Here is a 27,788-nt window from a genome sequence, read left to right as displayed (position 1 = left end):
TAGCCAGGTGGGGGTTGGTCTCTTCTCCGAGTCAACTATCAGTAAAACAAGAGGGCATGGTCTTAAGCTCTGCCAGGGGAGGTTTAGGTTAGATATTAGGAAGAAATTCTTTACAGAGGGGGTAATCAGGCATTGGAATGGGCTACCCAGGGAAGTGGTGGATTCTCCATCCCTGGAGGTTTCTAAGATGAGACTGGATGTGGCACTTAGTGCCATGGTCTAGTAACCACAGCAGTAGTGGATCAATGGTTGGACTTTATGATCTCAAAGGTCCCTTCCAACCCAGCTGATTCTATGATTCTATGATTCTATGACCAAAGTGCTGGTGTCTGTGATCACCTATGGCAGATTCAGTCCAGCAAAGGTAGTTGATGTGAATTTCCTTGTACTATTGCAGTAAGAAACTTTTCTACACTTCTTTTATGTTTCCTTTAATAGAAATGTCTCTCAGGTAACAAAGTTGAACACATTTTACATCCAGCAGGAGTCCCTTTCATTTGTTCCCCATTTTCTTACAATTTTTTGTGGGCCGCGCAGCCATTCAGGAACAGAGTGGAAATGTTTCACTGTTGCTTTAAGACTAGGCAGCTACACTTAACATAAAGATCTGAAAAGCAGTAACAAAAATGAGCAGCTCTGTAACGAATCAAATCTTAAACCATTTCTGAGTAATACTGTTTTCTTAAGACTCCTCCATTTCACAGACTATTTCCACAGCTGTTCACTTTTCACAGAATATTCTCAGTTGTAAGGGATCCACAAGAATCACCAAGTCCAACTCTTATGCGAAGGCCCATATGGGGATTAAACCCACAACCTTGGTGTTATTAGCACCATACTGTAACCAACTGAACTAATCTCAAAGTTATCACACAGGTTGCCTCTGTTTTTCAGCTAACAGAGGCACTGTGAGTCAGTACTGTAAGCCAAAAAATACTGCTTTAGCTGACCAAAGGTTCATTTCACCTGCAAAAGAAATGAGCAGAAAAAAGCAATTGTTTTTCCCTTTGGTCAATGGAATGGAAGACTTTATTTTCTACTTACTACATTTTCAGAAATTAAGTTGACAAAGAAAGGTGACTAAAATAGGGAATCTCAGGAAGGTGTATTTCTGCTCTAAGCTACTTTGTTGTGAATGATGAATAACACTACTAGAGTAAATGTCATCATTTAGTTTAAAAAAAAGAAGCCAGTGTAAACAAAGGCAAGTCCTAATGATACTGATTTACATCAGACTCAGGTCTCAGTTATTTCAATACACTGTTAGTAGTATATCTTTAAATTTCAAATAGGTCTGGTGAACTGAATAATATTCTGTTCTCTTCTATGAGAATGCAGATACTGCTTCTGCTAGCTATCAAGACCTGAAGGAAACAAGTATTGGACTTTAAACGTTGTTGGTTTGAAAAACTGCATAATGAACTTCTGAGTCTTCCAGGTGGAAGATTTCTTATCTCATCTACTGTTTATTTTTAAGTTTTTGCCAAATATGGATGGCTCTGGGTATAGCTAATGACTTCTTACACTACGAATAAGTATTAAGGGTTATTCTATTGCATGTTAAAATATATCTATGGAAGTTTCCTGCCTATCTTTATCTATGAGGAAGTATTATGTAAGAAGTAAAATATCTAATTTTTTTAGTTTGGAGGATTCTAGTTTTGAGAGGTGCTTCTGCTGATTTAGTCTTTGACACTGGTTACATTGTTTTAGAATTAAAAATATTTGTTTAAACATTATATCTGTTATATATTATATATTTGCAACAAGAAAAGTCTTTAATTTTGCAAGATATATTCACTTCTCATGCTCAATATACCAAAATATTCCTCTCAATTTGCTTGTACACCCTTACCTTAGACAGTTTATTGCTCAGGTAGAGTAAGGGACATACAACAGTATGGATGACATTATTCCTTAAATCCATATACAATACCTTCATCTATTGCTAGTTTATTAGTAGCACTGTGAATTTTTAAATAACCTATTTTTTCTTATGAACTTGTTATGGTATTTCATTCATGATACTATAGCACTGAGATACTCAGCTGAGTATTCTGAAATACTCCTAAGGCTGGTTCTTTTGCATCTTTTAGGACCTAAACATTTGTCTAGCACTTCCCACAGGCTCATTTTAAAAGATTTTTTCTGTGGGAAGCTTAAAAGGTGGTTCATGTTTGCTGGGATTCTGTGGGATCTCAAAAATGATATTTATAAATGTGTGTTATACTGAAAGATGTTTATAATGTCAACACACTGAAACTCACACATAAAAAATGCCTTCTGCTTTTATTTTTTCTGTGAGGAAGAAAGAAGAAATCTGTACTTAGAGTATCTCTTTCTTTTCTTTATAGGAGAACAAGCAAAGACTCAAATTCTTCAATCTGAGCAGGAAGAGTATATAATCCTAAAAATGTAGATCATACTTTTCTCACCAATGACAGTGTCATTTTTTCTAGCCTATATGTAATTTATGATCATTGCTGCTTGTGCCCAGGAGTGATATGCTATTTAAAAATAGTGTGTGATTCCATTAAAGCTAGCAGGTACCTTATAAAGACTTTCTCTGTTGAAAATGTGCAGGTGAGTTATTACAGTTTAAAACAGAAGAAGTGGATTTTCCTCTGGTGGATTTTCCTCAGTGCATGAGCAACCTGCAAACTAAAGTCAAATATTATTTTTATACCTGCCTATAGGATTCACAGAGACCAATTGCAACAGCTGCAATTGAAAGTCAAATAAAATACACTGCCCCACATGCCGCTGTATAAATATAACAAGCTCTATTTTTTAGCCAAACTGCTTTCTTCTTTTAGATGTTGCTGACTACAGCAAAATCATGAGTCTGTGTACTGTCTTTTTCCATTTGCTAACAAGTCAGGGAAACTTTTTTGAAAAATACAAGAAAACTAACTTGCAGGCACTTTTGTCTCATTTTCCACTTAGCTAGTTCATTTGTTTAAAACTGACTCATTTGATAAACAGTGAACAATCACTTGGTATTATTAGAGATACGAATGTATGTGTTATCTAATTTTCCAATTAGCAGGAAGAATTTAGACATTCTTGTGTCTTGTGTTTGTCTCACTCCTGGCATCACTGATACAAATTAATGTCCTTGTTCCCTTTACACTCTCTGGAATACAAAAAACAGTGTAAGTCGATATTTATTTCAGCGTCTGAAGCACAGGATCTGTTTCCACTTGAACAGCTGAAACAGTAACTTACACCAAGACTGGATTCTACATATGCAGAAACCCTAATTTCCAGTAACCTTAAAAAGAATTTATGATCTTTTGCAACCTGTACTATCAGATCTGAATATAGCATCATAGCTCTTGGCCATAAGAATTTAAAGCTTGATCTAGTTCTCCCTGCAGTCAGTGGAAAGATGCTAATTGTGTTCAGCTTACTTTGGATGACACCGGGATCTCATGGTCTGACTCGGCAAACCAAAACAAAGTAAAGCCTCCAGCAGCTCCTTTTGCTCCCTATGAAGGTTGGTCAAGCTTGGGAAGTAAGAGAGAAATGACAAATTGTCAAGACCATGAAAATGAAATAAAAATAAAGAAACAGCTTCTTTTAACCTCTTAGTTAAATTTTGCAGCACAAAAGAAAGTTTGTTTTTATCACTGAAATATTGATGTATTTTTATAAAGACTTCACCTGTCTGAAGTTGAAAAACCCATGATTTTAAGTAAGCAGTTCAAAAATTTTTCAGCAAAAATCAGAAGGAAGCCAGAGCTTGATCTGTTCAGCATGTTGATAAGGGCTGTCATAAATGGGAGCAGTTTCTTAGCTCCTGTTCATGCCTGATAAGGATAGTCTCATCACCTGCTAGCAGTAACCTGAGTTTTCATAAGCTGTATTAACACTGTGTTTGTTCACTTTGTGACTCTGCAAGGATGCCACTACCTTTGGAAATATGGGTTGACATTGAGAATGTTTCTGTAATTGTGTTTTCAAATCTTTGTATTAGTGACTCTACCTACATCCTGCTGCGAAAGACTCAGTCATCTGCTACAAAAATAGTTGAAGTCATTATTGGACACCAGTGTCTCTGTGCAGAAAACCACACAGGTTAATCATGGGCAGAGACCTCTCTGTTTTGAATGAGAAACCCATAACAGTTCCTCTTACGTGAGCAGAGCAAGTCATCAGAGGTCAGTGCTTCAGCTTGTCTGTCATGAGATACACAGGGACATTGGTTTTTACTTTGTTTAACAGGGAAAACTTATGTGATCCTATTCTAGCTCTGCTTGTCTGCCTTGTCTCCCAAATAACTTACCTCCCCAAAAAACACTGGCCAGTGATCCAGACTGGTACAAGTTTTCTGGTTCCTAACACAGTATGCTTTTTACGAGTGCCAAGCAAAAAAAAAAAAAAAAAAGGCAGCTGAGGCAGCCTGTTCAGGGCCTCCACTGATGAAAGTGGAGGTTTAACCTTGATTAGACATCAGAGGATACACATAGAGTAAGCCATTATTAATATTGTCAAGAAGTGAAAAGCTTCATTCATAGATCTTGCCTGCTTAGACATCAAAGTCAACCAACCTCAAAAGAAATCTGTGGGGAACCAGGCATCCTTAGTTCTCATATTGATCATATTACTTGTTCTGAAAGTTTCATCTGAGCTCTGGCAGTACTTGACCTTGCAGAGAGAACATAATGTACAAACAAGGCAAAAGCCTGTACTTGCTTTTTTTCTAAGAGTTAACACCAGGTGAATAATTGATAGCAAATCATATATTTGGTAAAACATCTTGTTTTCTGAAAATAACTTCCCCCAAAAAATTACATTTCATAAAATGATATTGTTTTCTAATAAAAGTCCCAAAATCTCCAATCAATTATTTGTGTGTCTTGTTTGCAAAACATTCAGTGTCTGCTACTGTAAATCAAAATAAAAGCTTTTCAGTTGGGCACAAAGTATAAATTTGTTCTTTATAGAAACAAATACAATATGATCATGGACCAAACCAAAAGAAACTCTGAAATTCAAAATTAATCTTCTAGGCAATTTCTAGGCTATCTATATATGTCCAGATATAATAGTGGTCTAAACAAAGAGAGCACCTAGATAATACCACCTTTCCCTTCAAGACACAGTCTGTCTCAGAAGGCATCTGTTAAATCAGGCATTTATTTTGTTTGTGGAATTACTATGACTGTCACTGGCAATTTTTGCAAAGAGAGGGAGAACAGAACATGCAATGAAATTATCCATTGTGATTCTTAAACTTCATCAGATAATTTAAAAATGGTATTGCACTTTCATAAAGTTTGAGATAGGGTTTTCTATCAACATTTTTTAGGGACAAATGTTTTCAGAAAACAATCTGTAACTGGATGAAGGACAAAAGGCAGACCAGGGAAGCACCATGAGAAATGCGCACTTCTTTTTTTTTTCAAATTATATCTGGAGTTTTGGTCTTAAATGCAAATCTGAAAACTATTGATAGCATGGAAAAAATAATTACAAAATAGATTGAAAATATTTTTTATATTTAGAAGACTTTTGTACATGTTAAATTTTATGAAATATCCAGAGGTAATCTTCACATTGTTTTAAAATACTGACTTCAATAAAAAGTTAAGTAAAATTATCTGCAGTAAAAATTATTTTCTTTTAAATTAATCAAAAGAAAGTAAGTAGGGGAAATGAGAAAGAAGTCAGCAGATGAGGAGAAAAGGCTAGGTAAAGAAGTAATCAAATCTTTGCTGCATTCTTTCTCAAATATTTTCCATGCTAAATTGAAGAACTAAATTATTTTTCATCTTTTTTGTTTTGGCCTAACACATTTTGATAGGCGGTATTTAATTTTCCAACTATGTGTTTCATTTTTCAATTCCACTTTGCAAATATGCTTCCAAGTAATTTAAGAAGCATTGATTCTACATTAACATTGAATTTTCTCCATTTTACCCTTCCAGTTCTCTCCCCCATCCCACCCAAGGGTTAGTAAGTGAGTGGCTGTGTGGCCCTTGGTTGCCACATGGGGTTAAACCACAACACTGTCTTTTTCAATCTAATCTGGAATGTCTGAAGAAGAGATCAGGAGTTGTATGATAAAAGACAATCTAGTCATTGGAATTTATTCAGAAAATGCACATAATTTCCCAAAACTGTAACAAAAGTGGGAAGTGGAGAACCACAGCAAGCCCTCCCAGCTCCCTCAGACAGGTTGCAAAGGGCTACTGCAGTGTTCCCCAATCCCATGGGGCACCTGCACTCACAGGGAGCCACTGGCAAACACAGCACCAAGGGGCTGGATCCACAGTAGAGCATGGTGGGACAGTGAACTATTGAAGGTTTCTCCACTTCGGGAGACAGCTGCTCTAGCCAGGAATCTTTTGACCAGCAGATTTGTGTTTAGATGCTGGTCAGGCAATGAGTCATTGTTTTTAGAGGACACTGACCTTTCTCACATAGAGCACTGGGCAGGTGCCTCCTGCTCCAGACCAAACAGCCACAAAGCCTGCATTTGCCTTTAAGTCACTAAAAAAGGAAGAAAATTTCTAGAAGCGCAGGGCTGTGACCTTATCCATTTGTACTTTTATGAGGCACCTAACTTGGTATTTACAAGACCAAGTAATTATATTATTTTAATGTTGATGGCAACTGTTTACAAGAATGTAGGTATTTGATTAAATATAAATGGTGAGATTAAATAGCCTGTTTACTGTAACCCAGCTAAATGCCTAATTAAATAGCAAGAGAATGTTCATTGGATATTATGTTTTAACAAATATGAGAGCGTTATATATTAATACTTTAAAATACACTATTGACATTGTGCCTCATTAAACAGTCCCTCTGTTAATATCATTTAACAAATATGTGAACATTATATATTAGTACTGTAAAATACACTATTGACATTGTACTTCATTAGTTAAACAGTCCTTCTGTTAAAAGCACATTAAAAGTACTTGAACTGTCAACAGTCCTGGTTCTTAATTTATAGTACCTCAGTAGTGGTTTATTTTACCCTGTTTACAGATCCCTAGACATCTACTCAAAACCCAATAAAATATAACATTCAATTCCCAGCTGTCTAACTTTGTGGAAATAAAATGCACAATCATTCACTTTATGGTTTTTTTAAGCTACGGTCCAAGATACAAAAGCTCACCTTGAAGTTATCTGAAAATTTCCTGTGAGAATAACTATGAAATTCCAGAATCTATCTGAAGTCTAATAAAAGCACTTTTTTATGATAGACATTTTTCTAAAACAAGTTCTGCCTTACTAGTAGAGGTTCTGTAGCTAATGACATTTCTTCATTGAAAGCCCTTTTAAAAGATTTTTTTTCTTAGTTCCATAATATTATGGAAAGAAAAGGGGAAAGTTCTTGTTGCTTTGATTTTTAATTAACATGCGTTGGGATCAGTTAGGCAATTTCTATAACTATATATTTAATAGGTTGTGCTAAATAATAAATGAGAGTAAATGAGAATAAATGAGAGCCACAGATATGGTGTGTGCCTTCCTCTCTATATCATCACACTTTTAAACTACATTTGAAGCCTCAAAAAAATTCTTCTCTTTCTTAATACCTTCCTAATATATGTTATTAATCTTTTGTTAAAAATGCAGTGAAAAGAGAAGGTAGTAGCTACAAATATGAAATATAAGGCTTTTGAGAATTTCAGTATTATATTCTCCTTCATTTTAACGATAAGGTGTTTTTAGGAGTTAGGATTTCCTTTTCTGTCCTGTGACAGGTCTCCAAAATGATAATACTTGCACAGAGCATTTTCATATGATTGACACCACTTCGCAGAATTTCTTTTTCAGGAGAAGTAGAAAAGCAGAGAAGCTGTTTCTTGGACAGTGGTGGTTTCATACAAAGCTGTTTGTATGAGGCTTCCTGACCTTCTCTGGTTGATGGTTTTCTGAAGAACTGTGATACTAAGGTTTCACATCTTCTCATATCCACCATACTTTTACTCCTAACATTCAGTTTACAATCAGGACATTTACTCTTGCGAACTCGTTATGGATAATTTAATGACGCTGAGTATTTATATCTGGCAAAGTGTTCAGCCCGTGTGCTGTATAAGGTACTGTAGTTCTTTTGCTTCTGTAAATGTTCTATATTTAAATCCAAAGAGGTGTTATTGAAAACATCATCACTAAGGCATTTCTATCTTGTTTGCATTCGAACAAATCCTATCTCTCCAGATCTTTTCAAGCTCAGTAAATCCTAATACCAGCAGGGAAAATCCCACTTCTGACTTCTTTTTCACATTCCCCTTCTTTCTTAACACTATGCTGAAGCAATTCATTCCTCTGATTTTGTCACTTGTGGTCTTAATTTCTTAGTATCAAAATTTCCTTCTGTTTTATCTTGTCTACATCAACAGCCAAGTTGTGTAAATATTGTTGACATTCCTGCTCATTTCAGTGCAGTTAAATTATGAGTTTAGCTCTGCCTAACAGTCAGAGGTTGCAGACCTTTCCACCTGCCACTAAGGCTATGCTTAACAAACACTGTATTTCAGATAACACAGTGCTGTTACCTCAACACCAGGTAATTGGCCTGATATTCCTCTTTTATCTCCATTCTTTGTGGGAACCAATCATCCAGTTAATTGCAAATTCAGTCTTGTCATGAATTTTCACTCTTCTTTCCCTGGAGGATATACCTGCTGTACAGAGCAATGCTGAGTTCTGTCTTATCTTCCATCAGAAAAAAAAACCAAACCAAAAACCAAAACAAAAAACCAGCCAACCAAAAAAAAAAAACAAAACCAACCCTGATAATTTAATCTATTTGTGAGCAATATACCCTATCTGGTGAGTAAGTAAATTAATAATATAGTAGGTTTTGCATTGTTAAAAGTTCCCCAGTGTCTTAGATCACAATAATTTATGACATAAACAACTCACCAATCCCACTAAGGAAAGTCATGAGGAAAGAGTGGGGTCGATGAATTTTTCTTCATAATCATGAAGACTATGACCCAGAAATCCTTGGGTGGGGAGGGAGATTCCTACACTAATTTCATAAGCTGACTTTCTTGACAAATGACAGGACCTGGGCAACTGTCAGGATCCCACACTTATCACGTAGCAGAAGAAACTACGGGGTGGCCCTTTGTTTAGTCCACAGAGGCAAGGGTTTTTTCTTGCTGTACCCTGCTGAACAGTCCTGTATAGTCTTGAGTCTATACTTGAAATTTGGCCTTAATACCCATGTTTACCCAATGCTATACTAAAAATAAAGCTTAATTGGGATAATTTATTTACTCAGTACCTACTCATTTTTCTTGTCTAAGAAAGAAATCAACCACTTACTAAATCCATGACTACACAGCTGCTCAAAATTAATTCTTATCAGAGGAGGTCCTACACATTAAGCAGTACAGCCATATGTTCAATGAGCATTAGTTCTTATTTGTCTGGTCAAGTCAGAGTAAGCTCCAGAGGAGTCTGCTGCTCTAGGCAAACTGCCCAGCCCAACCAGTCTGTTACTGAATGCCCAGTCAACCTTGCCAGCTTGCGAAAACAGTACCTGTGCAATTTTGTTGCCCCTAGAAGCTGGCTGCCCCAAGCAGCCACCTGTTCTTGCTCTTAGGAGAGTGTTTTCTCAAAGTATGTTGGAAATCTCTGTTTGGAGGGAAAAAAGCATCTTCTCAGGGCTAATTTACTATTTTGTAAATGGGAAATCAACGAAAAAAGACCAGTAAGCAATCATAGTATAAATTGTTTGTCCCAATAAATGTTATCAGATAAAATTACACACCAGTTTCTCAAAATGTCAACGCAGATGTACATCAACACTAATTATGTGACAGACTGCGGAAAGGATTAGTCCTACAAAACACATCATGCTGGGAAACCAAAGGACCACAAAGAACAGTAATTTTTATCTAACCACAGAAATTTACATGGACTAATCAGTATTGTTTCAAAAAGCCAAAACACATCAACAACCACAGCAACTGTGAAAATTAACTTTTATGTTAAGTTATAGAAGGACTTTCTGCACAGTCCACAATATTTTTAATTAGTTCTCGTTTTCCTTCAGTTATATAAACTGGTTTTATCGTCCTGATGTTGCCATTTAAATTACATTTCTTTTTCATTTAGAATTCTTTCAGTGCTACAATTGACAGTAGTTAGTGCTACTTGCCAGACTTCTTCATCCAACCTAATTAGACACTGTTGTCCTACAAATTATTTTTAGATATGTTTCAAGCACTCTAATTATGCTCAGTGCACTGCATTGCAAGTAAAACAATTGTTGCTTTAGGGTCTAGGTTACTGTCCATGGATAAAATCATCTACACTAAGAATGTTGAACTGCAGATACAAAAGAGTAACTGCACAATAAATTCTCTGAAGATGAAATGGAGCAATAGAACACTTTTTTAAAAAAATGGCCTGTTACTGTTTAGCAAGAGAAAGAATTCAAACAAATGTGTGGCAACTATCTAAATGACTGGCTAAATACATCTGGACGTTTTCTTATGTGAACCTTGTTCTAAGTATTTTCAAGAGAAATGCCAAATCACACCACTGCTCCATAAAAGCTTATAAAGGTGGTGTCACCTCTCTCTGCCTCTCCTCTATCTGCTTTGGAAAGGAGCAACATCATTTTAAAATCAAAACTGCTGAAAAAGAGGTTCTGGATGTCCATCATGTGAAGTGTTCAAGGTCAGGTCGGACAGACATTTGAGCAACCTTTTCTAGTTGAAGATTCCCTGCCCATAGCAGGGGGCTGGACTAGATGACCATAGAATCATAGAATCATAGAATAGCTTGGATTGGAAGGGACTTTAAAGATCATCTAGTTCCAACTCCCCTGTTGTGAGCAGGGACACCTTTCACTAGACCAGGTTGCTCAGAGCTCCATCCAACCTGGCCTTGAATGCTTCCAGCGATGGGGCATCCACAGCTTCTCTGGGCAACCTGTGCCAGTGCCTCATCACCCTCACAGTAAAGAATTTCTTCCGAACACCTAATCTAAACCTAATTTAAGTTTGAAGCCATTCACCCATGTCCTGTCACTACATGCCCTTCTAAATGCCCTTCTCCATCTTTCTCGTAGGCTCCCTTCAGGTACTAGAAGGCTGCAGTTAGGTCACCCCAAAGCCTTCTCTAAGCGATTCTACGATTTTATTAAATTTAAACCTCACCGTTGTTTCTCCATTTATTAAAATGTTACCCACAAATCAGTCAATATCTCTAGTTCCATCCCCCTGTATGTTTCTCAAACTTCTCTGACCATTCTACTAGTGAACAGTTGCATTTTTATCCCATCTCCCACGCTTCTTGTCTTGAATGGATAATAATAAAACTTCAGACACTTCAGATGACACTTGGTGACAAAGTAGATGATACTAGCTATTTTAATTCTCTTTAGTCTCTCTGGGTGGCATTCGTCTAATCTCCATGTCTAAAGAGTAGCTGTCTGGAGTCAATCTAGTCACCTTTTTTATAGCCAACTAAGAGAAACAGACACTTTCAGGGTAGCCTTTATCTGACCTATTTTAGGTATGTATTTAAGGATGAAGTGTCCCATGCCTCAGAAGTGTCTATTTCTTGCTTAGGTAAATCCTACCTTCTGCATCTACTCAAGTTCTTGCTGCCACCAGTGACCTTGTTTTTCTAATGTTTCTAACACTTATTTCCAAAGTAATAGGACTAGGAGTTCTGGAACAGGTTGTTCAAATTTGTTCAAAGTAAATCTATGCAAAAGATCTTCCAAACTAGACCTGGGTCTAGCAGGTTGATCTTTCCCTCCTGTGAGATCTTCTGAGGTTTTGGAAATTTTTTCTCTAATTAAATTGAACAAGAAGTTGAAATGTTGACATTTTACAAGACTCAACTACATTGAAAGAACAATAAAGCTCAGCTACAGAAAAGTCTGTCTTAATATATCTAAAAAATTCTTTTTCTTTTTCCCTTTACTAAAAAAGGCCTTCAAATCTTCAAGAAAGTATTAGATAAAATTTGGAAATATATTGAAATTTTTATTTTAAAAGTTGAAAGGGTGTCTTTCAACTGTGTCAGTATAACATCAGAAGGCTTCAAAGCCCAGTCCTCTCTTCTACTGAGTTTTGCTTTTGACAGTTTTGCTTTCCTGACTTCAGTCTCACCTGAAAATTCTTGAGGAACTGCAGGTAAAGCAAATTTAAATTACAGGAAGAAAATCCTAACACAGATCAAGGGAGGTCAGGTCCACATTTCATATTAGTGCTAGCATATCTTTATTAATTTCATACTCATTTTCAATTACTGTAGTAAAACTGAGCAACTCAGCTTGGTTAGCAGTTACCACAGATGTTTCCAGATTGAGGTGTTATGAGCTTGGTTCAAAGCCAAAGCTTACTTCAAAGGCACGCTGGAGTAAAACCCTCTCTCTTTCTAAGGCCAACACCTGTTCCAGGCAGTTTTCTAAACTTAATGTGATCACCTAAAAAAACATGCCACTCAGAGGTGTCTAAGTGTACAGAAACATTGCTGGACACCTGCAGTCATTACACATACTTGAATACTAGTGTGTCTAGGAAAAACCTAGGTAATAGATAACATGATCGTCTTACTGCAGTATTCAGCGCTATTGAGACTTAGTCTGATTTTATTCTGCACTATCTAACATGATGTTTTAGAAATATAAAACTAATTACTTCCCTCTTCAGTTTGGCAAGAGTTAAATTTTTCAATAATTTCAACAGTACTAACCTAGCCATTTCAGATTTCTTTCTGGAGAAATAGCTGGCCCTGAGGACAAACCCTGCTAAATTTAGTTCATACTGGATTATAAAGGATCGAACAGAGGGACTAGTGGTCCTATCTCTTCTATTATTCTAGAACTCAGAGCTCTTAAATTACGATGTAAAGGATTCACTACTAGGAAATTAGGTTATCTGTTTCCCACCATATCAGTGTTCTGTTCACTGTGTTTAAATGCAAGAGTATATCTTCAGTGGTTCAAAAAAATCCCATGTGGCCATTTTTGGTAAATGTCTTTGGTCAATCTGTGAAATAATTTTTCATAGTTTAATAATTTCCTGAACCCATCTACCACAGGGCAGCCTTGAGCTTCTAGAAGTGTCTTTCTATTTCAAACCAAAAATTCCTTCCTGAATCAAAGTATATTTAGGCTAAAGTTTCTCACATTTTTTCTTGGGCAAATAATGGATTTGGAAATATTAGTCAATGTCATTTGTCTGATTGCGATAGATAAGTAAAAAAAAATAAAAATCAAAAGTCTTTTTCAAGTTTTAAGAACTTTTGGATGCTATATTTATACTTAGGTAATTAAAAGCTAGCATCCCGTAGCCGGTTGTAATTGGCTTCCCGCCAAACCCCACAGACTACAGTGAAAACCTCCCAGAAGAAAAGAAAAAAAAAACAGAATAGCAAAAGTTATATCAAATATGTATATATATTTTACATATATATCACAGATATATACAATTAAGATACTATGTACATATAAACACAGAAACCCCAAACGGGTCCCAAAAAGTGGAAAAGGGGAAGGGAAAAGGGAAAAAGGGACAAAAAGGGACAAAACAAAACAGATCTTCACAATCAAAAAACCCAGGAACCAGCAAAATAAAGAAGTAGCAAAATGAAATCTCACCACTTCCCTTGAGAAAAGCAGGATAGCCAGACCCAGCCAGCACTCTCTACCTCCCGTGTGGCAGACAACAGCAGTCGCTACAGGCCTCAACTCCAGATGAGCAAGACCAACGCAGGGACCTACTGTTCCTGAACCTCACCAGAAGAGAAGAGAGCGAAGGCTCCTCTTCCTTTCTTATTTATACTCTGTTTACGTAAAGGATAGCATGGAATACTGGGAACATAGGGTACTTCCCTGGTTACAAGCTAGTCTCCAGGAAGGCCTAGACTGAAACTATCCCACCTCCACACATGCATGTACACAACTCTCTTCAACCACGGACCTAATCTTGTTACATTTGCTTAGAATTCTCTATTAAAAGGAAGAATAGAAGTGTAAGTGCCAAAATCCTAACAGCTTTGGTCTACATACACAACAACAGTCTGAAAAATAGTATTAGTGATCTTTACACTGCGGTAGAAGCAGCTATTGCCTTCTTGTATTAGTATTGCCTATCACAGGTGTTTCGCACCAGGAGGTGCTGGTCTCTTTTGATACTATTAAGAAGGGCACTAAGGTTCTGTAAGGCATGATTCACAATGCTGTTATTTATTAGAGCTATTATCATAAGAAGTGAACATTATAGATAATCTATATCACTTTGGATGGGGACCCACCCGGGGACCCCAGATGATGTAGCACCTAAGAGCATTCTAACCCCTGTGTGGCATACCACGCAGATCCTGCCCACAGCAGAGATTTTCTCTCCCTGCCATTCAAGCTATTTGCAGGATTTTCTTAAAAGTAAACAACTCTATCATTTCTACAGACAAATGTTGTTCAGCTGAGAACTTCTTGCTAACTTTTAGATCAAGGCAAGGTCAAACAGGTGACATAATTGCAGGTAGGAGGTGGGAGCTGCCTGCAGGACGCTCTGTCACCGTAAACTGGTTGAGTTCATTCCGCAGCCCAGGGATTTGGCAGCTCAGCACAGGGCTGAAAGCCACGCTGTATGTGGGTGCGAAGATTAACTGCTGCGTGCGTCTCTAACTTCTCCATGCGCAATAGTCTTCTGATCAGGGTCACTAATATGGGACAATAAAGCCTTGTTTTGTCACTTGTAGTTTTCTCAAGTGTTTCTCTGTTTCAGAGGACAGTGAGATGACAGAAGAACTTCACACTCTTTTAAGATAATATGTAACTGTGGTGGATTGACCTTGGCTGGATGCCAGGCGCCCACTCAGCCACTCTACCACTCCCCTTCCCAGCCAGTCAGGGGAGAGGGTAAGGTGGAAAACAGCCTGTGGGTTGGGATAAGGCGAAGCGAAGTGAAAGATAACACAGTTTAGTCTCTACTTCCCATGAGCAGCGATGGTCGGCCACTTCCAAGAAGCAGGGCTTCAGCACACATAACAGTTTCTCAGCAAACAGCCACTGGAGACAATGAATGCCTGCCTTCCTGCTCCATTCCTTAGTTTTTATATCTGAACTGACATCATATGGTATGGAATATCCCTTTGATTAGTTTGGATCAGCTGGCCTACTTGTGTTCCCTCCCAGGATCTTGCCCTCGATTGAGGAAGGAATGTTACAGGGCTGATGCTGTGCTCAGCAGTAGCCAAAACACCGGTGTGTTATCAACACCCTTCCAGCTACCAATGCAAAGCACAGCACTGTGAGGGCTGCTGTAGGAAATGAACTCCAGCTCAGCTAGACCCAATACAGTAACCCAGTTGGGATGGATCATCCTGAGGAGATATCTCCTATGAAGAGGACTGAGACAGCCCACTTATGTTAAACACCCAGTGTCTAGACAGAGTGAGATCAGCACGATCAATGTCATGTCACGTGTCAAACCCTTGAATCAAAATTAGAGTCAAACTGTGAAGAAACCTGTAGGAATTTTGATTTAGTAGTGGAATGGTAGTGCTGCAATAAGTGTGTTTGCTCTGCCCAAAATCTTGCAAGTTTTGAGTGACAGACAAACTCTACTGATTGCATACTAATCGTGACTACATACAAGCTTGCAGCTTGTTTAAACAGAGAAAACATAGGCTAGGAATAAAGAACCAGAGTGCCCTCTGGTAAGCAAAGACAGAGGACAAAGGGCCCAACACAACTTGGAGGTAATTTGTCCCTAACACAGGTAACATCATAGGTGGGAAAGGTACCTCTTCTATACTGCAAAAGGGATAGTTCACACATCCAGGCATATTGGTTAAAAGATATAGTTCAGTAATCTTTAGCCATTTAGAGATTCTTTAGATTTATTTTTTTTTCTAACCTGAAGTGGCTGCAGAAATGAAGGAGTTGGGAAGTGAGGACCTGAAGAATCAGTATTCCAAGTTTAAAACCAAGCTATATTCAGGCATATTCCATAGATTCATATGCACACACATGCACAAACAAACAAAAAATGAACAAAAAAACCTACCAAAAATCAAACAAATCCTTTGCCAATAAGGCCAAACCCTATTGAATATCCAAAGGTTTTCCAGGCTTTTTGATAAATTATTGAATGTATCTCTTTCTTTTAAATTAACAGCTTCTAATTAGCACTATTAAAGGGAAGGAAACACTGGAAACACTAAAATATCCTTACTTAAATTATTTTACAATTTTTCTAGTGGTGTGAAAGACAGCCTTTTTTAACAGACATTTGTTGCTTTAGAAAAAATAATAAGAAACACTGACAAATTTATATTTTTGGCAGCAAATATATGTTTAAGAAAAAGAAGATATAATTGGTTGCATTAATAGGGACCTTTTTCAGTTATTAGCAACAACGAAGTACATTGCAAATTAAAAAGAAACCCTTACATTGTGTGCTTCCTTGAATTGTTGCAATACTCTGGAAAAGAAAATTATGTCTATAGAAGGTCTTCCCTTGTATATTATTTTATTATAAAAAGATGGGAAATAAAAATATATAGATAATGACATATTTATCCTTTTTATTTTCACAGTTGAATCAGTTGTTTGTCCTAGAGGAATAAGACTGTGTAACTTATTCACACTACACATTTATTCCAAACTATCTGAATTCATTAATGAAGTGGTAAAGATCCTGCTGTTTTAGCATGGTTGGATCACATTGCAGTGGAAGTGAGATCACGTTTAAGAAACTCAGTCTTCTCCAGGATTGAGATTCACATGCAAAACTAGGGGGCATTGCTTTCAAATGAATCATAAGAAGAAAAGAAAGAAGAGAAGAGAAAGATCTTCTAAAGCATGTCATAAAACAGTCTTTGACAGTCAGCTGATAAACAGAGCTGAAGAAAAGTTAAAACTAGGACAAAAGATAAAATGTCTAAGTGGTTCACAAGAATACTGATGCAAAACAGTATATTGAGAAGTCACTAATACTAGAGGGAAACAGTGTGCGATGACAGAAACCATTAGAAAAACCCATAGGCATAAAAAACATTTTCTGAAAAAGGAAATTAAATTTGCGAGTTATTGACTCTAAAGCTTAAAATGACTTGGGAACTATCTCTTATTTTATATACAAAACCAACTGGTAAGGGTTATTTACAATATGTTACTTTTGTAGCTTTTCATGAAGAAAATTCTATACATCATTCCTCTAAGAAATAAGAAGAAAATTCTAGAAATAGCAAACTTGCTAAATCAATTTGAAACTTGTAAAGGAGTATCACAAAAAGAAGCTCTACTGAGTAAGACTAAATATTCCTCTAGCCCAGTTTCTTGTCCCTAGCAATGACTAATGGTGAATGCCTAGGAAAGAGAAAAAAAGAGAACAAACAAATAGTGATATCTCTTGTACATATTCTTCTCACATCCAAAAGTAATGGATTGGAGATTTTCTGAGCCAAAGGTTTGACATATTTTATTGTTGTTTTTATTTAATATCCTGTGTAACTTCTTCTGCTGTGCATTTGTCTTACTTTTTTTTTCACTCAGTGTAAACCTCTGCAAGTTGTGTTCCACTCTCTCTTGAACAGAGGGGTTTCACAGCTTTGCCATTGCTGTGTGAACAAGCATTTCTATCTATCTTGAAATATTCACCTTCTGATTTCATTTCATTTTTCTTCAAAAGCACAACAAATATTTTTTCTGTATTTATCTGATTTTTGACACATGATTTTATAGAACTATACTGTATTTTTCCTTGGCTGACCTTTTTCCAAGCTGCAGAGTCTTTGTCTGTATTGTTTTCTCTATAGAAGCTTCTTCATAACTTTGATCATCCTTGTTTCCTCCTCTATGCTTCCACTACCAGTAATTATCAACTTACCACTTGATGTTTTCACTGTTGTTGATAAATGGGCCAACCAAGGAAACCTCAAGGGAGGATTCAATACAATCCCTGGCAAAATTCCAGAAAACCATTTGTTTTCTAAGAGCATTTTATGGTATCCTAAGTAAAACTTAGTCTGTAAATTGTTGTGATGATATTATACTGGGGGGAAAAGTGAATAATTTATTATGAGAACCTACCATTTTGGACTCCTCAGGCCACTGGGAAAAGCCTGAAAGACTGCTTGAAAAGGTCCTTTAATTAATCTCTCTGTCCAAAGACAAGGGGACCTACTCTGGGTTAGGAGACTTTAGTGTGATCAACCTTATATACAGCTATCTCATCCAGTCTTGCTATTGTTGGATTGTAAAAGGAAGGGTTCATGTAAACCAATTGGTTAGTCTGGAATTTCTTTAACCTGATTTAAATCACATTCTGAGAGTGCAAAGACCATGACTGAACCAGAATCACTGAGGATCAGCAAAGATGAGATCACATTGAATGATTATTAGAAACTTGAAGACTGACAGACCAAACAGAAATAACTTTTTGCTCAACGAACAAAGAGGCAATAATAATGGTGTTTTATCAAGGACATTTTTTGCATTTATAGTCTCCATAATTATTCCAGAAAAAATAAAGAATGACATTGGGCTGCTTAAAATAAGACTGACACTGACTGAACAGAGAAGAGGATTTAAATACTATCTGACATTATCAAATCAACCACTTTACAGCAATAGTGAATTGAAAGTACTTTAATTCATCTCTTAAATTTCCAGGAAAAGAAAGGTTATGTAAAACTTGAAATATGAATTTTATTTTTTGAAAACGGATTCTTCAAATGTATTAACACATTATTAGACAAATGTTATCTTTTAGATGTCAGCAAGAAGTAGAGATATCAGGTATTATTCCAAGTGGTTTACCACAAGCTATAATCCCAGTATTTAAAAATGAAAGCAGGACATTGAATAGCATGGGTTTGTAAGCACTTTCAGGAGAAATACTGGGAGCAAAACAATTAATTGTGTTGCAGAGGAGTCATTTTGCTGTTAATAGACATCTGTTACTATTCCCTGTCCTTATCTGAGTTTCTGAGGTCTATCTGACTAGTTGAATTTCACCTGGCATGGCCAAAATAAAGGAAAGAGAACTGTCTCCTTGTGTTGCTATGTTGAGAGACTGATGAAGGACAACCAGGTGTTCCCCTTCTGTCTCACCCTGTATGACCAGGCATCTACTCACAAGCTCTCAAGATAGTATTTTTACTTGTCTTGTGGTTACAAGGTGTCTTACATGTTGGACTCTCAAGACAGCAAATAAGCTGCACAGAAACAAATCTGAATTTCTTCTTATTTTTGCCATTAATGTAGCTGTTCCTGGCAGAACAGAGTCTGTACCTGTCCACAACAGGATCTCCTGGGGTAAAAGTGGCCCAACAGCATTTGCTAGGGCTGTAAGGAAACTCCAGTCTTTCAGTTCACAACTACTTCTTTTCAGTGTGCCACTATCACCCGGCTTGGAGTTTTCCCATGCCAAGTCTGTACCTGGCTGCTCTTGGTGGCCTGCCCCATACCTGGGTCATCGTTTCACCCTGCCTGCTTGCTCCTTTTAGCAACCTCTTTTATGTAACACCACAGCAACCACTTCAGCAGGAACAGAAACAGTGTGCCACAAGTCATACAAATAATGCAGGTGTTTCTCAGTTCCTTATTCACATATTTGGGGGAAAAACAATACAGCCTATTCATATAATGGAATTACTGTTATTCTTAAGGTTGGGGTCAATGATTTGCCGGTGCAGACAAGCACAACATCAATGAAAGCAGAGGTACCCATCTGCATCAGCAAAGAGTTTTTCTCACAATCTAGAGAGACAAAACTGAATCCAGCAAATAACTGGTAAGAAACGAAGAAAAAAATCTTTCTATTAGCAGAACAACAAAGAAGTATAGAGGAGTTACATTATAATGCACCCTCTATGCAGCCTGATCTTCTATTATGCTGAGGGTTCTCAATTACCATAGACTTCAATAGGACTCTTATAGGACATTCACAGCTCACAAAATCAGGATTTGTGGTACTGTGACTGGTATGCAAATAGGTAATATGAGACTACACTAGATATAAATTAAACTGTAAGGGGTTTAATATTTGGTTTGGAAATGCAATGTGCAGGAGCAATTATTAATAGAGGTTTAATTCTTATCAGATACATACATGTATGCAAATACTTTTTTCTTCTCTTTATGTCTTGCCTTGAGAAAATATAAGACGAAAAACTCCACTGATCATTTCATTTTCCCAGAAGAGAGCTGGAGGAACACGTCTGAAATGCAATCTTCTCATAAGCAAGTTTCCAAAGTGTTTCAGTAGGATTATATGCAGGACAATGGGTAACGCTTCTCTTGTAACAAAGTGGTGCCGCTATTCTCTTGTGAGGCTGTAATGTCCAGCCTTTTCAGCCCATGTTATTGCAACATTTCCAGACAAAAAGAAAACCTGATGAAGAGCACATTGGAATTAAGCTAGATTTCAGAAAGATTTTGTATGGTTCATGTGAAACAAAACATAAAGTGTTCATGTAATTAAAATATATTGCTCTTGTGAGCTTTACTGGGCCTGACATTTCAAGGTCTGTAATGAAGAACTTCCTTGCTGGTTTGCAGTTTATTGAGCATAATGTGCTTTATTTCCTGGTATAGCCATGTTGGTAGACACTCACAATGGGCTGATAAAGACAAATTTTGAAATGATGAGGACAAGATTCATTCAGATTCCAGTAGGATCAGATTGAACTTGTTACAGGTAATTCAGTCCTTATCCAGTAGAATATCTAAGTATGTTCTTATCCTTAAGGTTTAGGAGTATGGACAGAGGTGACTTTTTCTGGTCGTGTGAGTGCCCTGAACTTGGAATCCTTTGAGAAAATTGTGAAGAAGGACTTGTCTCAAGGCCATACCATCCTTCTATTCTTTCTTAGCCACCTGGTCTACTGATGTAAGTAGCAGTGCTATACCAAGACAAGACTACATCACCTAATGGGTCTTTCGTATTGCACTACAGTCACCCTCAGCTTTACATCTTTCTGCTGCACAAAAGCTGGCAACTTTGGCTGCTCATTTATCTCAGTGTAAATGCGAACTTTACAGCATTACAGCTGTGAATATAGAAATATACACATCACCCAGAGTCTGAATTTTCAGGACCTTCAGCTGCCAGCTAGCAAGACTATTACTTAGATTTACTGTGAAATTACATGGTAATACCAGCCTATTGTACTGTGAAAGGAAAATACTGGAAAAGCTGTTTCTTTGAGTAATCTTAGTTGTGTTACTAGTTTACCATAAATATATCCAGTATTTGATTTTTACTGTAAGTTGAATCAGTGTTTACACTATAAAGCAATTCTTTGAGGAATGGTGTTTATATTACCTGTGTATCCATGCATACAAGGAGAATAATCTTGACTTAAAGCTCCTCCAGCATTCTGACAGGCAAAAAGCACTTCCTCCCTTTCTGCAGGATCACAGGACAATCTAGGCTGGAAGAGACAGGTCTGGAAAATGCCCTGAAGGCTTAGACTGCACAACTTCTCTAGGAAACCCGTGTCTAGGTGAAATTGTCTTCATGGGAAAGGAGCTTCTCCTTGTGTCTGTCCTGAACCTCTCCCATGCCAAAGAAAAACATATACAGGCAAAGACTGTATATACTGCACTGCCTACGGATGCATCCCAACCTGCCCTGTTGGCCCCATTCAGGGAGACTCCCTCACCCCCCAAAAATTGAAACAATGCTGGTAGATGTACTCTGTAGATAATCTAATTTCTCCTCCACGACTCTTTTGATGTTCAACCTGAGTCAGTACTTTCTCTGCAAACTTGTCCATGGAGACGAAATCCACTCTGAAAGTATTTAATGGGTCTACCACTGCAATGATAATTTTGCAGTGTACAAAAGCCTCACTGAAAAGAGATACAGTGGAAACCTGTTATATAGTGTAACTTGGAATAGTAATGAAAGTTAATAGTAAAAAGCAGAAAACAGTGGAGTAACAAGGTTAGTTACAAGGTAATACCTATTTTCTCTCTTGTTTTTTTGGAAGTTACTAACAATCAAATACTCTCATTTAGTATTGAGAGAAAAATAGTAAAGCCTTAGACCAGGGTAGTAAGTGGAGCAACACATGTACTTCTCTGCTCGTTACTCCCCATTCTTTGCCTTTTATAGCCGACATATCTGAGTCATCATCACTGTTTTTCCGGCATTATAGGCATTACCCAAGCCTGTCTATAGTCCCTAGCATCAGAGCCTAGGATGGCATTTGACCTCATTTTGTACTCAAGCCACTACACTGTGCAATCACAGACTTTCATACTACCTCGCATCAGCTGGCATTTCTGAAGATGCACAGCTGTGCAGAAATGGTCAGCTGTGGCAGTAGAAAAAACCTCACCCAACTACTCTTCATATAAAGAGAAAAACACATATCTACTGTCCTGGCAATATGGCTGTGCTGGAATAAGACACAAAAGGCAAATGCAAGCCCAATGCAGTTTAATTTGCTGCCCCAAACATAGCACCTGTGTCCTCTAAAGGGACACAAAAAACCCAGAGATGTTCTCAGAGGAACCAGTTCCACCCACCTGGGCATGATTTTTCAATGATAAGAAGAGTTGGAGACATAGAAATGAAGAGAGAAAATATGTAAATCATCTAAAAAAAAAAACCTTTTAGGAATTTGCTTAGCTTTATCTCAAGCAAATGTGTAGGCTGTAAATACATTGACTGGAAAAATACACTGAATAAATCTACTGTTCCTCCCATGCTGAGAGTGAAAAATCACTTGACATAATGCTTATTCTATTTAATACACCTTGAAAAGCCTAATAAAATCTTTTAAGCAAGGGAGATGCTTTGAAACCTTTTCTGCAATTAGAGGGAAGGATACCTCTATTATGCTAAGAGATGAGCCGAACAAGTTTAATTTCAGTTCATGATTAAGAAAAAGTCATGGATGTGTTGCTGCATTCAGAGACTTAAAGTCTACTGTATATCACAATGGCATATTTATGAGCAACACAATGTGATGTTCTCATTCACTCACAAAGAGAATGACATATACAAACCAATAGCAATCCCAAATCTCAGAGGAATCACACACTACTTCAGCTTCCAGTTTAGTGAAGATAAATTGTTTTAATCTGTAACAAGCTCTGCAAATTTAAATCATGGCTGGGCTTCGCGAACGAAGATTTGGGAACAAATTTAAATAAGTGAACAATAAATACATAATAATAATAACCTAGGACTTACTATTCTTTTTCTCTTCCAATATTCTCAGTTATAAGGGAACTTAATGAAGCTTTTAAAACAAAACTATACTAAATTCCTACTATCATAAATTTCCTTGAAAAACTAAAAAATAAAGAGGAGTAAAGTCCATAGTTAGAATAAATAGGCCAGATACTGTTTTCTAATCCAACCCTTTACACAATCCTAGCCTTGTATTAGGTTTGCCAACAGGGTAGGTGGAAGTCCTTCCAACATCTGGGCAGCATCGTGTTCATGTGTGCAGCACTGTGTTCCCACGTAATTCACTTAATCTGCACTAGAGGGTTTCCTTAAACATTCCTTTCCTTAAACACCCCCCTGCCCCCCAAACTGTGCATCCTGTGTGCTCTGTCTCATGAGAAGCAGCAGAGAATTTAATTCAATGTTTCTTTGCTTCCTAATGCCTGATGAGAACATGATTGATTATTCAATCAGGATTTTCCCCACTTTCCTCTAATACCAATAATTCAACAAGTTACACTCTGAGTGAAGGTCAGAATCATCACAGTTCCCATCCTACAGCTCATCCCAACAAAGACTTGATTGCCTGGAATGGAGGGGCTTAATGATGTTCAGCTATCTAGCAGCTCTGTTATAGGTATGTTCCTGTCCTCTGACAAGTACAGTCCATATGTTTGGTAGTTTTAATATGGTTTCAGCTCCCATATCCCAGTTTAAATTACTTTATGTAATGTACACCCTCAAAGAAATAGAATTCACAATGGCCCTTGTAGACATCAAGAATTTTGTAACAGAATGCTTTATTTTTGCTATGATTACTTTGGAGGACAGCAGCAGATATGGGAAATGGAATGAAATATAACTCTCAAAACAGCTGTGAAATTCTGAAATATTTGACTTTCTCTTTGAAAGTAAATTTCTTTCTAAACTTGTCAAGGCCACTGCTTTTTAAAACTCATTTTGCACTTCTGTATCCTTGAAATATTTTAAAAATATTTACTTGATTAGAAACGGACCACTCAACCTTGTCAAATACTTTTCCTGCATGTAAAGACAAAGGAATGCATTGAGCTAGTAAATGATAATAATCCCATAATCCTAAGAGCATGTTTACAGAGTTTTCATATTGCTAATTACCAAGGGAGTTGGCATTTAATTACTTTCTACGATCTTCACAAAATATTTCTCTTTTGTCTTAGCTTTTTAGAACATGTATTGATTATTTTTCTCAAATTCCCTGAAAGACCCTAAATAACAAAAGAATTTAATTTGTCCAGTGTGATGAAAGATTCCATTTATTTGTCATATTTGAAATTTAAATATGGTTTTAATTTATTTTTCACATTGAGATTCTGTGTGAATTTGCTCTTTAACAATCTCGTTATTTATTTTTCATTTATTTTGTTTTCTTTCAAAGCTATTCAAGATTAATAGATACATCTCTCACAGTATTGGCAACTTTCCAGATAATTTTATTAATTGTCTCTCTTACGGTCCATAATAGCAGAAAGTTCACTCTTTCTTTCCTCTTCCTTGGACCTTTGCCCAAATTGATATTCAAGCCAAACTCACATTTAAGCCAAGAAAGAATTGGTGGAATGAGATTTTAAAGATTAGGTCAAGACTTTTCAAAGCATAAATAAGTTGCTGGCACCAATGTTCTCTGCTTATATATGTGTTTTTTAATTAATGCTAGGAAATATCTTTTCACTTAAAATATGAAAAAGATGAAAACCTATTTAAATGGTTGAAATGGAAAATGAAGCCACAAAACTATATGGAAAGGTGTTCCCTGTACCCCTTTCGGACAGGGTATTCTGAAAAGCTGGCCTTTAAAAGGAAGAAAAGTAACTTTGCTAATGAAAAAGGATAGCATTTTATTTTCCAGATTAATGCTTATGGTATTTAATGAAAAAAAAAAACAAACAACATAGAAATCACCAAACAACCTTTCAGTGTAGAATCATACTAAGGAAACAAATCTGCTGCTTTGGAACTAATACCTTACAGCCTTGTGCTCTGTGTAAAGATTTTTGTGATATCACCAAGTCCTCAAAAGATCTCAGCAAAACATGTTATGAAGTACACAACTAACAATTCTGTACAAATATACAAAGCATACCCAAAACTGCTCATGATACAAATAGTAGGTTTTTTTAATATTTTCAGGTAAATAAAGAGGTAAAATAGATACTTTAAAAATCTTAGCTATTCTATTTTGTATTGTATGAAGTTTATAGTTTTGAAATCAACCTGACTTAGAAATTGTCTTTAAAGACAAGAATTTTAGGCTAAAGAGTTTTACTTTGGTTCCTAAACTATTTCTTTTCTTATTTGGGTTTCTTTGTTATGTTTTTGTTTTTTTGTTTATTTGGGCATTTTGTCTATTGTTGTTATTTTGTTTGGCCACAGAGCTGAAAATTCAGTTGTCTACACAGCTCATCTGGCCACATGTGGCCTAAAGCAGTAGACAATGCTTGAAAGTAAACTCAGCAGTATGTCCAATTCAGAAAAGCTTTGGTTTGATCTGTAATGCATAGGACACATATTTGATTAAAAACCTGCACAGCAGCAGTCAGTCCTATTTATTCCCCAGGGAAAAAATATTATTCTCCCCAGAGCATGTTCAAAAATTAAGTGAAATTAAGAAGAAATATTAAATTTAACCCTCAATTTTAATAATCCTCGATACATTCAGGATTTTGGGGCAAATGTTAGCAATTAGCTAACAATCTAATAGAGGGGTGTACCTTTATAAATAACACTTAATCCAAAATTCTTAATGGACCTTCTTTTAAGTATTTTTTCCAAATGACATTGGAAAAAATTGGTAATTAAAATAGTATCCCTTTTTGCTATGAGGGTATTTGAAAAAAAAAAATTTGTGCAGCTGACTCATCACTGAACAAGTCACAGACAAAACTGTATTAAAATTAATGTTTAACTTTTCTTCCCTTCTTTAGGAACAGCTTTCTTAGCGCATTGAATTTCAGCTGGCCAGTTCTTCACTACTGTGCACTTTCTATCATCTTTACCCTGAAGCAAAGCAGAATCATTGTGTATCATAATAGTACCTATAGCATAGATGTGACTCTGTGTTTCCAGACAGTGGGGATGTGGGCTGTCTTTATGAACTAATAATTCTTGAATGAGACATACCATTTTGATAAAGAGGGGATGAGTGCTTGAGGTCTACTTCTCCTGTGCATCTCTCGGGAGGACAGGATGCTGCTGGGACAGCTCCTGCGTTCACTGTATCTCTCTTCACTGCCAAGGCTGGAAGAGAGAGAGGTGACACCATCATCTTCCAATATTTCCTTAGAAGTCTGATTTGTTGATCTGTAATGATTTTCTGCTTCACAGGAACACAGACCCGACAACAGTAACGGCAGTTGTTGTACCAGATCACCAGAGATTTACAGAGTTCCTTATTTCCAAGGAGTATTGCTGCAGTGTGGAGGTCACGGTCCTGACAGAGAGCCACTGTGCCGTGTTATACGACTTTCATTGCTGTAAAACTTCAAATCTAAACAAATAAATGTGTCCAATGCAATATAGTTCTCTTTTATGTCCTGGGCAAGTCTGCAGTTTCCATGGTTACCAAGGGGCAGCCTAACAGAGAAACTGTCCACATGTTCTTTCAACAGATTTTTTTAAGACTCTCCTTTTGAAAAGTTAGAATCAATCCCTTGTAACACATATTCATGAATCTTCAATGTTTATTTAGAAATTTATGCAAAAAGCAATTAAACAATTTTAATCTATCTTCCTCCAGAAGATAAACATTGTAAGAAATGCCTTCCTCCTGGTCCCCCTTTCCCCTTTTACTTAGCTTTTATTGCTAGGCAAACCTCATATGGTATATAGTGTCCCTTTGGTTAGTTTGGGTCAGCTGCCCCGGCTAGGTCTCCTCCCAAGGTCTTGCCCAAACCTAGCCTACCAGAGGAGGGAATGTTGGAGAGACAGCACTGATGCTGTGCCAGCACTGCTCAGCAGTAGCCAAAACACGAGTGTTATCAACAGCTTTCTAGCTACCAATGCAAAGCACAGTGCTATAAGGGCTGCTATGGGGAAAAATTAACTCCATCTCAGTCAGACCCAATACACAAAGTCCAAAGTACTTGACTATAAAACATGACATTGACTTTACTGGTACATATGTAGGTACTTTGAGTACTAAGATTGGACTTTAGGTTCACTACCTTCTGTCTGTTTAACAATCATGTGGCATCAGAATCTTACCATACCAATACCAAAAATCGTGGTAACAATGATAATGCAAGATATTCATTTTACAAAGACTAGGTATTGACATTAAATGTGGATGTAAACAATTATCAACAGCATTCCAGTTGTACCGTTGCATCTGATCTCTCCAGATGGTTTGGAAATCTCAAACTGCGGATTTTAGTCCCATCTACAGTATAGTAGATCCCAGTTTTAACTCCACAAAATATATTTTCCCTTTCATATTTATTACTTTTCTTTTTTTCACACATGTCCTTTTGAAAAAACCTTTGCCTTCCTTAGAGAGCTCGGAGTGCTTCCCAGTGCTCAGAGAGTTGTTCAGGGTTTACCAGGATAGAAAACCTCAGATTCCGCCTCAACCCCGCCTAAGTTTTTGTAAATCAAAGCAGGAGTTGTGCC

The 27,788-nt window shown here is 36.9% G+C and overlaps 1 long non-coding RNA gene across 1 annotated transcript; it reads left to right on the top strand.

Annotated features, from left to right (window-relative positions):
* Window positions 1-319: 319 nt before the first annotated feature.
* Window positions 320-26,623, top strand: LOC116782796. The gene is made up of 3 exons (XR_004355355.1): window positions 320-396; window positions 20,706-20,846; window positions 26,505-26,623. It is a non-coding gene; the product is annotated as an uncharacterized LOC116782796 (long non-coding RNA).
* The last annotated feature ends 1,165 nt before the right edge of the window (window positions 26,624-27,788 follow it).

The sequence above is a fragment of the Chiroxiphia lanceolata genome, chromosome 2 (assembly GCF_009829145.1).
Source record: "Chiroxiphia lanceolata isolate bChiLan1 chromosome 2, bChiLan1.pri, whole genome shotgun sequence".
NCBI lineage: Eukaryota > Metazoa > Chordata > Aves > Passeriformes > Pipridae > Chiroxiphia > Chiroxiphia lanceolata.
The sequence above is the reverse complement of the archived record's forward strand: the minus strand, read 5'-3'. Positions and strand labels throughout refer to the sequence as shown.